Source organism: Amblyomma maculatum, chromosome 3 (genome assembly GCF_055883805.1).
Source record: "Amblyomma maculatum isolate TAMU_Amacu chromosome 3, ASM5588380v1, whole genome shotgun sequence".
In the NCBI taxonomy this organism is placed as follows: domain Eukaryota; kingdom Metazoa; phylum Arthropoda; class Arachnida; order Ixodida; family Ixodidae; genus Amblyomma; species Amblyomma maculatum.
The window spans coordinates 165,184,996-165,195,506 of record NC_139346.1 but is presented as its reverse complement, the minus strand read 5'-3'; the positions used below and the strand labels follow the sequence as shown (position 1 = coordinate 165,195,506).

The following is a 10,511-nucleotide window of genomic DNA, read 5'->3' as shown; positions in this document are numbered from 1 at the left end:
TAAACATGGCATTTGTTTACAGGCAACTTGCATTGTCCAGGCCGCGTTGAATTTATTCACTTTAAAAAATTTGGCTGTCGCTAGTAACTGAAAAACCTTCTCTGATTCATCAGAGGCCTGCATTTAACTAGTACCGTTACTTTCCTAGCTTTCGTCGGCCTAGTACCGTTAGATGACACACGCCACGTGTTGTTTTGTCTAGAAGCTGGTTCTCATGCCGACATATGGCGTTAAAAGCAAAACAGCGGGGTGTAAAAAGCCAAACACATGCGGAAAACGACTGCTTGTGATTGCTCCTCGGGTTAGGCTGTGTGTGGTATAGGGCGGTGCTGCAGTCGACACGGCGAACTTCAGCGCAAGTTGCCTACTTTGAACTGTATAATGAAGCAAAAGTAACTCAGAAGACGGATAGGAGACGCGCCCTATACTGCCGCAATATCCACTCGGAAGTGCGTCGGCCTGAGAAAGCCCAGGGAGGCGCACCGCGCTGTGTTGGTACGTAGACAATCCGTGCGTTTTTTCGGAAGCATTCATTGTACAAGCTTGGAAAGTTAGTGAGCACCTACGTTAATGGTAAAAAATGGCGGCTGAATGCTTCCACAAAAAGACTTTTGGGTACCACCTTTCTTGGGGATAGAAACATTACTTTGAGCTATAGCTTGTCTTATGTTCCGGAAAAGCCTAGCGCGTTTTATATGACCAAAATTGGTGAACCTTTTCCCGTGAATGGTACTGAACTCTTCAAATTGAATGCCTTCTTTTGAGTCCGCCGCCTGTTTAGGCGATATGCCATAGTCACAAGACCAAGGTTTTTCTTCCCTGCTTCGTGTCAGGTAATCCGAGACTGCAACTCCGCTGCATGAATGTCGAAAATTTAGCTAACTGTTCCATAGCGCTCATTTTAGAGGAAAATTATAAGGACGAATGAAGCAAACAAAACTAAGTTCATAAGCCTGTTTTACCTTTGCAAAAGAAAAAAACCTCGTTCCTGAAAAGCAGCCAGCGTCTTCGTTTTTCGCGCGTTTTTCAGAACTTAGAGAAGTCATTTCGCATTTAGTGACACAATATAGACTCACGTGTATGTGCGCTCCCGAGAAATAATCCTGGCTCCTTTGTAAGCTCGAATATGCATTACCGTACGTGTTAGATCGGCAAGTTTGTTGATGCTTGAATTTTGCCTGGTGAGAGTCGTCCTCTAATTGCAGGCTGTTCTGAGGGGTGGGGAACGCGGATTATTACAAGAATAAGGAAGTAAAACAGCAGGCGGCTTGGCATGTCTTAAGGTTTTCGGAGCACGGCAAGCGGCGTTCGCGGCTGTGACTCAAGATTTTTGAAGAGCCTGGTTTCTTCTTGGATGATTTTGTCATGTAGTGGTGACGAGGTCGCGGCAATATCAAATCCTCAAAAAGAAATCTCCGAAGCAATAAATGTGCAATCGTTCCAAACAGACTTAGGCAGTTAGTGTCAAGGACATGGGAGAACATGTATATTCGAATGGCTTTCGAGGCAAATTATAGGGTTTATTCATGTACTTGTTAAATACTAGTTATCAAAATCCTAAAACCCATGTTAAAAATAAACCGGAAGTCACCAAGACAAACCACTCCTTTAACGGTTAGAACATAGTTGAAGTTAAGGTGACGATTTTTATAACAAAAAAAAAATGGCAAGTCTCGAGAACAAAATTGCAGAAACCTAGAAGCTTCACATCGAGCCGGCAAGCGAAAAGAAACGGCATACTTAGTGCTTCTTCTTACGAAAAGCGATCATTCTTTTTTAACTCCAGGAAAAAATGCGCACAATACCATATGAAGAGGCTCCGTCGGTGTCTAAACTGCAGCGTCTTTATCGATATGCGCGCACATGACAGTCAAAATAAAAAGAGACTCGTTCAAAATGTAGCAGCTAGCACCCTAGCTTTTAGCAGTTAGACCTATAGGGAGCGCTGCAAGCCTCGTTAACGCAGCTTTAGACAGCAACGCTCCGCCACGTTGCAGCATATGCGTACGTCGTCGGCACACGGGGAAAAGATAGTGGCGCGCATTGGGTGGAATCGGTTACAGCAGTACATTTCATCATCTAAGCCAGGTAAGGACGCGGACTCTTCCACTAGACAGCAGCTTATGGAACGAGTTTTTTTGGTGCAGAAATCATGCGACAGTGAAACTCTAGAAAAGAAACGAAAATGCGCCTATAAACAGAGAACCGGATAGAACTCAATGTAGCCTAGTGGAAGTCTATAGGATGAAATAGACCTGTACTTGACATGCGACCTACAAGAGGGAAGCTTTAGTCAGTTTGCACGTGCCCGATGCGAAGCGGAAGGGCAGACTGTTATCATTAGATAGTTATATGGGACAATCAGATTTGAAAAACCATTGATTGGTGCATGGCTGGTATGGATAAGGTGCACATTTAGACAACAGTAGGAGAGGGCTTTCTGCTTCCAGAGTACGTGGAGTGGCGGACAATTTGGGGACGGAATTGCTTTCCCGCATGGATTCGTACTGAACATGGCAGCATAAGCGCTACTTTCAGGCCGCATTTAGTGAGGACTCTTCTCTGCCATTCACTGTTTACCTCATCCCCCCCCCCCCCCCCTCTTTTTTTTTTCGGGCACAGGCTTTGTTACTGCTAGATACGTTTCGGGGTCTCGTGGCCATGGTGGCCGGTCTTTGACGCCGGTGAAACGCTACACTATCCTGATTTTAATGTTGTCACTTTGGCTTAAAGAACACCATTTGGCTAAAAATTAATGAAGCCCTTCAGTACCTCTTTCTCTCTCACCCTCTCGCTTCTTTCTCTCAACCTTATCTCAGTGCTTTCGGAATTTCTTTGCTTCACGTCGAAGATGGGTTGTTCGCGAGGCAGTTACTTTTCCACTTTCGTCCGCACCATTCTTTCCCTCGAGCCCTAACTGAACAGTTGGCTATTCATTATGCTGGCGTAGCGACATAATGCATTAAAAATGCGCACAGTACTTTTCATGACTTTTTGCAATATATGGTGACTGTATATTGCAATATAATAATGCTTTTGGCATCCAGAACTCTGTAAACGTGCTCTGCCAGCCGATCGCAAAAAACTACGTGCCAGCATTAATGAAGCAAAGGAGAACATTTATTGCTTTTTCCAACTGTATTTGAATTTGAGAAGCAGAAACCGTGATGCTTAATTTATGCAGTTAAGATTACATCTCGTCTTTTTATCAAGGTTGACTGAAGCAGAAAAGTTTTTCTATTGCCCCACTAAAGAAGTTACAGTGTATCACTAAGGAAAAGAGGGAACCTCATCTACTTTTTGTCTGTTATAATAAATAGGCATAACGATATGCACAGTTATGTTCAATGCATCTCTGGAAGCGATCCTTATTTCATGGAATTTGCATATAACCATGGGTACATACAAACATAGCAGTTGCTGCCGGAACTGCTTACTGTAGGCGAAACCGCAAGCCGCATACTCATTGCTCGTGAGGTCGTGCTCTCATGCCACCCCTTCATATTAGCTTACAAGAAGAAAAATGAGAGCATGAGAGCTCTACCTTTAGCTATAGATAAAAAGTTTCAACCCATGATTTATTGCCTTTTGTTCGCGGTAGAACGTATTGGTTCACGCGGAGCAAGAAGCAAAAGTGCCCGCTAAAAACCTTTTGAGAATAACAATTATTTTTTCTATTGTGAGCACGCATCAGTCGAAACTACTCTGCAGTGACCTTTCAAAAAGCAAAGGAAGCTATAGGACAAATCGAAGCCGAAGGAATGGCGCCTTCATGCTGCCGAGTTCGTTAGCTGAAATGGAATCTCTTTGCAACGCGAAAATTATGCAAGAATCTTGAAACGAAAGCTCTGTTAGGCGGGTAGTAGGAGTGTCACAGGTATCTATATTGCCTGAGAGAGGTGTCTGCATTCCAAGACTTGACACGTTTATTAAGGCAAAAGCCTTTAATGCCTCATCGTTGTTCAGCAGGAGCTGTCAGCAGAGGCTGTTGGCAGAGACTGTCATGCTTTCGGGAGGGCACCATATATGGGCATCGGTAAACACTAAACAGTAACTAATTGAAAGGTAGTTAACGGGTAATTTGTTGAGTAGTAACGAGTAACATGGTAGTTAGACAATTAAATATGTTACTAATTAGCTAATTAGTGTTCACAATTAACGAGAAGTGAAACGCCTGAAGCGCAGTCAACCGTGCCTCGTCACTGAAGCTGTACAAACCACCACGATTATGTCACAACTTCACTAGTATTTATTTATTTATTTATACACAGTACCTACAGCGCCCTCACTGCGGCATTATTGTAGAGGGAACACATCATAAATTAAAACAAACATCTAGTACACAATAAATTAGGCAAATGATGCGGTCTACACAGAAAATACAGGAAACCCATGCACCATGGAAGCAAAAACAAAAACAAAAAATAAAAACCATTGTAGAAAGGCAAACATATCCTAAACACACACACGCACACACAAAAAAAGATATATTTTAAAATACTGCACTGCTTAATGAATAAAGCTTTAGGAATAATCAACTTTGGAAAAATTAAAAAAAAAAGCAACATAATTCACTCGGACAAGAATTATTGCACTTATATTGACAGGTGGCTTTGCAAATCGGTCAGAAACAATGTAGGAGGAGCGCTAGCGACCCGCGAAGAGAGACAGTTCCAGTCATGCACTGTTCGTGGGAAAAAACTAAATTTGAATACGTTTATACGGCAATTGTACTCGCGCACCTTACGTGGGTGGTCAGTGCGGGCGGAAATGTAGCTGGGTTCATTAATGTATTTCTCTTTTGGAATTCCAGTTTTATTATTAAGCACATTATAAAAGAAAGTCTCCAATATTTGCGCCTGTTTTCAAGTAACGGCCATCTCAACATCTCGCGCAAACCAGAAGAACTTTTTTGGAAATTGTAATCGGCAGACACAAACCTAGCAGCCCGTTTCTGAACGCGCTCCAGCTCCTCAATATTCAGTTTGGTATGCGGGTCCCAAACCGCGCAAGCATACTCAAGTATCGGACGTACAGTAGACATGTATAATGTCTCCTTCAGCGCAAGGGGAGCGTCATTAAAGTTACATCTGAGAAATTTTAATGTGCGGCTGGCTTTAGCAGATATGTAATTTACGTGTGTATTTCATAATAGGTCAGTAGAAAAAAAGACTCCCAAGTACTTATAAGGTGAAACTGTGAATAATTCAGTGCTACCAAGGAAATAGTCTGTTTAGAGGAATTGTTTCCTTTTTGTAAACCGGACCAGATTACATTTGGAGACATTTAGCGCCATATTCTAGTTGTTGCAACAAGAGAATACAGAGTTGAGGTCATGCTGTAGTGAAATTGCATCTGCTTCAGAAGAAATGTTGCGGTAGATACAACAGTCATCAGCATAAAGTCCGATTATACCTGAAATGTTACTAGTGAGGTCATTTATAAAAATGAGAAAAAGAGGAGAGCCCAAAACTGACCCCTGCGGAACACCTGAAGTTACACCCACACTTTCCGAGCTGACACCGTCGATAACCACGCACTGTTTCCTTTCCGCAAGATACGCTTCAGTCCAGGATAAGAGTGAGGTAGGAATATTTAATTCTGAAAGCTAATGACTAATGACTAACTAGTCACTAACAAGATTTAATTAGTCCTTAGTCATGAGTAATGACCGATGACTATGACGCCATCACATGGTATTGTTATCGTCCGTGACGTCATGACCGGATGTGATGTCATCATGATGTCACATACGGCCATCTCTAGTAACCAGAAGTGGTAATGACGTCACATACGGTCATGACGTCAGGACTAGTTTTGACGTCATCAGGCGATTCACGAATATACTCTTAGAAGGAGGATAGCTAGACAACAAGGAAATTGAAAATTATGCGGTCAAATTATGCGAACAGAAATGATGCAGCAGATTCGACGAGATGGAAGAGGGCATGAGCCTTTCCAGAACGTGGGGTTTCCTGAGACACCTATTAGATCCGACCACCTCAAAATCCCAACCGGGAATTAGATTATCAAAAGCCAGGCACTCGTTTAAGTTTACAGAGGCGTAATTCATGGACGCACTAATCAACATATACATTGGCGATACTCATAGTACCCCCCTCCCAGAGTACGACGGAGCTCCCAACGAGGAGCTGGACGTACCCATCACGGAGGTGGAGGTCAGGGCAGAAATATTGGGACTGGAAATAAAATCGGCCCCGGGCCCTGACGGGATACCTAATATGAGGAGGGGGAGAAAAGGAGGACGGAAGGCAGGGATGGATAACTAACTAATGAAATTTTAAGAAACCGGTATGATTACTCCATCAGCGCTCTTACTGAGTATATGCAAAAATTTGCACTAAAGGCAACCTGCTTCAGTAGTGGAAGTCGACAAACGTAATTCTAATCCCAGAGCCGGGCAAACCCCCGAAAATATAAAATCTAAGACCTATTTCTCTAAACTGATGGAGCATGTAGCCTAGACACGACTGACGCACTTTATGGAGAAAAACGACCTGTAGCCGCAGGAGATGGTCGGCTTCCGACCGGGCTTGTGTACGCAGGACGTGATTCTCCGACTCAAATACGACATAATCGACTCGCGTTCTAGAGACGCCAAAGTGATTACCGGCCTGAACTTGACAAAAGCTTTTGATAAAGTTAAACATGAAGCGATCTTCCGCGGTCTTCAAGAAATCGGGATAGGTGCACGAACACACCAGTACATCCAGGACTTTTTTGTCAAACAGAACTGCCTGCATGAAGTTTCAAGACATTCAGCCCACCACAGTGAAGTTAGGGAGCAGGGGAAAGCCGCAGGGCTCGGTTCTCTCGCCGTTCCTTTTAAACGTGGCGATGAGGGGCCTCCGAGAAGGTCTGTGGAGCATAAAGGGGCTAAATTTCAGTATATGTGCTGATGACATCAATCTCTGGATTAACCAGGGTAGCGATGCGAGCATTGAGGAGCGCCTGCAGGCGGCGGCGGACACTGTCGGCGGACACTACGCTGCTAGTAGGGGTCTATCATGTTCACCGCAAAAACCGGAATTATTCGTCTATAATCCAGTCACTCCGTTGCAAGTTAAGCTCGGAATTTCACATTAAAGTAGAAGGAAAACTAGTTCCAAAGGTACATAAAATCAGAATCTTAAGGCTATTCATTGATGGGACAATGAATGGGAATAAAATGATGGGACAATCAAAAAGCTAGAGGGAATCGCCACGCTAGCCATTAGAATATTTAGAAGGATCGCGCTGAAAGGAAGAGGCCTGAAAGAAAGACGCTTGCTTAAACTAATCCAAGCTTACGTAATCAGCCACGTGAACTATGCCAAGCCTTTTCTAAATTTCAGATCGGAGGAGAAGTACACTCCCTCATTCGACGGTGCATAAAGAGGGCCCTGGGCATACCAGTTATCACATTCACAGAGAAGCGCGTTTTTATGGGAGTGCACAATAGCTAGTACGAAATAGCGGAGGCTGTCAGAATTTCGCAGCTGGAAAGATTACGTCGAACGACCACGGGAAGAACTATACTCGAAATGGTATGCCTGCAGACAGATAGGGGACTACGAGAAAAGTCAAGCATCTCGCAGGGCTGTAGAGAAAATCTAATCGTCCCCCCCCCCCCCCTCCCTCGTAACGTGCATCCCATATTCAACATAGAGCGAAGGGAGAAGAGATAAGAAGCACTAATCAGACGCTTCGATTCGATGGACAGCAAATCGATTTTGTACGTAGAAACGGCAACTGGCAAAACGAGGCGGCGGTCGCCTCGGTGGTCGACGGCCGAGTTGACCCGGTATCGGCCGCCGCCATTAGAAGCCGCAACCCGGAAACGGCTGAAGAAGTCGCAATAGTGCTAGCTTGCGTCAGAACGCAAGCCAAATTCTTAATTAGCGATTGCAAAGCGGCCATCTGGTATTTTGGAAAGGGAAGGGTCTCGCCGGAAGCGGCAAGGATTCTGGCCAGTAGACGACTTAAGTTAGCCTAATTTGGACCCCTGCACACGCGTCCGTTCCTAGCAACGAAGCGGCCCACGAATTAGCCCGAGCTCTCTACTTCCGGGTAACTGGTGAGCCACCCGACTGCCGGAACATGGACGAGCGCCTGCAAATTTATACGGAGATTCAAAAACAGGTTAAGCAGGAGACTGGTGCCACCACCAGATAAAAGCCTAAACAATAGGGAGGCAGTCGCATGGCAGCGCCTGCAAGCTGGGAACTTCGCAAACCCGGTCTGGGCATATTATGTCCAGATGGACGATAGAAAAAGCGACAAGTGCAAGCACTGTGGGGAAAGATGGACCCTCGGCCACATAATCTAGGAACGTGCTAGCTCCCCAGGGGCTAAAGCAAATATAAATTGTAGAGAGGCCTGGGAAGCTCTGCTGCGTAGCGGGGTCCCTGCTTCACAGCAACAAAACATCCGCCTGGCGGAAGAAGCCGCGAAGAACCAATTCCTCTTTGCTTGCTTCTGATCGCGGAGGTCCCGGCTCCCATCCCTTAGGCCTACGTGCCGGGCGCGGGGACTAGGGTGCCTCCTTATCTGGTGAAATAATAAATTTGTTATCACATCCCATCACATTACATCACATCACATCACGCATATACACACCTCCGGGCGTTCGATCCAGGCGTGCGTGCGGCGCTTTTATTTGATGCTTCCTGGAACGCCATACCACAGAACATATAAATATAGAGGCAGTACAGCAGGCATCAGCGGCGTTTCAAATTGGTTGACATCAAAGAAAAGGCGCAGTACCTGTCACAATTCTCCGCGGACATCTTAATCGAGCTGTAAACAAAACAAATTACAATAGTTCAACGCTGCTAAACCAAATATTGAGCGACAGCATTAGCTGCGGGTGATCGAGCGTTCTTCTTCTCTTTTTCTTCTTCCTCAGCCCACATATAAAGCCCCGCTTTAACCAAGCCGTATGAATGTGCCTTAGTGGCCTATAGGGGTAAGGTGAATGCCAGGGTCCTAGCAGGCTGATTCTGACATAACCGTCCCACGTAAAACGAGAGACCCAAGTTGGCAGCTCCTGCCAACTGAGCCGCGGCTTGAGCCAATCTCTCGCTTTTGTGTCACGTGGGGTGGTCACTGCGTCACGTGGGTAAGACGTGGCTACTGCCGCGGTACGCCGACCGCTTGAGTTGGTAGCCCAGCTCTCACCCTATAGTGTCACGTGGGGTGTGACGTCACAGCGTCACGTGGGTAAGACGTATGTGGCTACCGCCGCGCTACGCTGAAGGCTCGAAACCTAAAGTAGTATTGCTTTCGCAATAAAGAGAGGGAGGTGGTAGTGAAAACAGAGAGGAATGGGTGCCGTAGTGGAAGGCTTCGGGCCACTTAGCAACAGACGCTTTCGCCTCATCGCACTCTAGTGGTCCAAAGTGCCCCTAGAATTTTTAATTCCCGTTAGCAGAGCGAAATGCAATTTCAGGATTATCTTATGCAAATAAAGCTACAGCACGTTCTTCGATGCCCTTGGCATTTTGTGGGATGGTCTTTATTCTTCAAAGAAAACTCTTTATTTGAACTCATTACACAGCTCTTGGACTCCACTCATTAAGAAGGAAGACTCATCTAGAAAATGCCAGCCAGTTTAGAAACAGGCAGATTGGCATATCTGTGACAAGGCACCCTAACTTCCTTTTATGAACCTAAAGCGAAAACGCACAAAATAGATAAACTACAGCCTGTGAGCTAAGATATTTTAGCGTACCCATAATTGCTTTGGAATAACTAGCTTTCGTCATTTTAGATTTGAGCCCGCAGTGGATCTTCACGTTCGCGATAGCCATAAAATATGCGCGAACTTTGCAGGCAATTAGAGAGGAGGGGGAGGAGGGGACCTAAACACGGCCTTCGAATCTCTGTTGCGCGGTGGAAGCGAGTCTGCGCTACTTTTAAAAGCTTCAAATCATGATAGTCGACGAAGAGGCTGCAGCGATTGCTTTAAAAACCACTTTTATGAGCAGAAATTTCTTAAGATCTAGATTTATTCCATCTAGATGCCTGCAGATGTACGCAGGCGTGCTGGCTTTATTTATTCGTGTTATTAGCCGAGCAGCTATCTGATACGATTTTAATGCTTGCGTGTGAAGTGTAGATGCTCGACACGTTCTCATTGCCAATATTTCCCGTCTTTCCACTACTTGTCAGCTCATTCCTCATTTGCCGTGGCATGCACCAACGGTATTCATGAGAAATAATTATTTCTTTTTTTGTTTTTAGCCGTGCGAGTGAGCAGGAGTGGCGACGCTCCCACAAAATATGTTTTCTTTTTTTTTGTATTTTTCAGGAATTTGTTTAGGCCGGTAAAAGAAGGTGCTTAAAGGGTATATCGTTGTATTGTACAAAACAGTTTTTGAAAAGTGGCTTACAGCCTTGTATCTATCGTTTTTCTCCTGAATTCATTAATTAAAACAATTGGTTTCATGCACCAGGCAGAATGAAAAGTGTGCTAAAATAGTTTACAAACATAAGATCTCCCATATTTA

The 10,511-nt window shown here is 44.8% G+C and overlaps 1 protein-coding gene across 3 annotated transcripts in view; it reads left to right on the top strand.

The window, feature by feature from the left end:
- The first annotated feature begins 325 nt into the window (after positions 1-325).
- The window catches only part of LOC146196745 (beta-1,4-N-acetylgalactosaminyltransferase bre-4-like), a 40,152-nt gene continuing 29,966 nt past the window's right edge, over positions 326-10,511 (top strand). Inside the window, exon 1 of one of the 3 annotated variants that reach the window (XM_084598491.1) lies at positions 326-495. The gene's annotated coding sequence lies outside the window, so the exon portion shown is untranslated. Of the gene's footprint in view, positions 496-1,929; positions 2,089-10,511 lie in introns of those variants that run through there. The other 2 variants (XM_084598490.1, XM_084598492.1) reach the window with 2 other exon arrangements.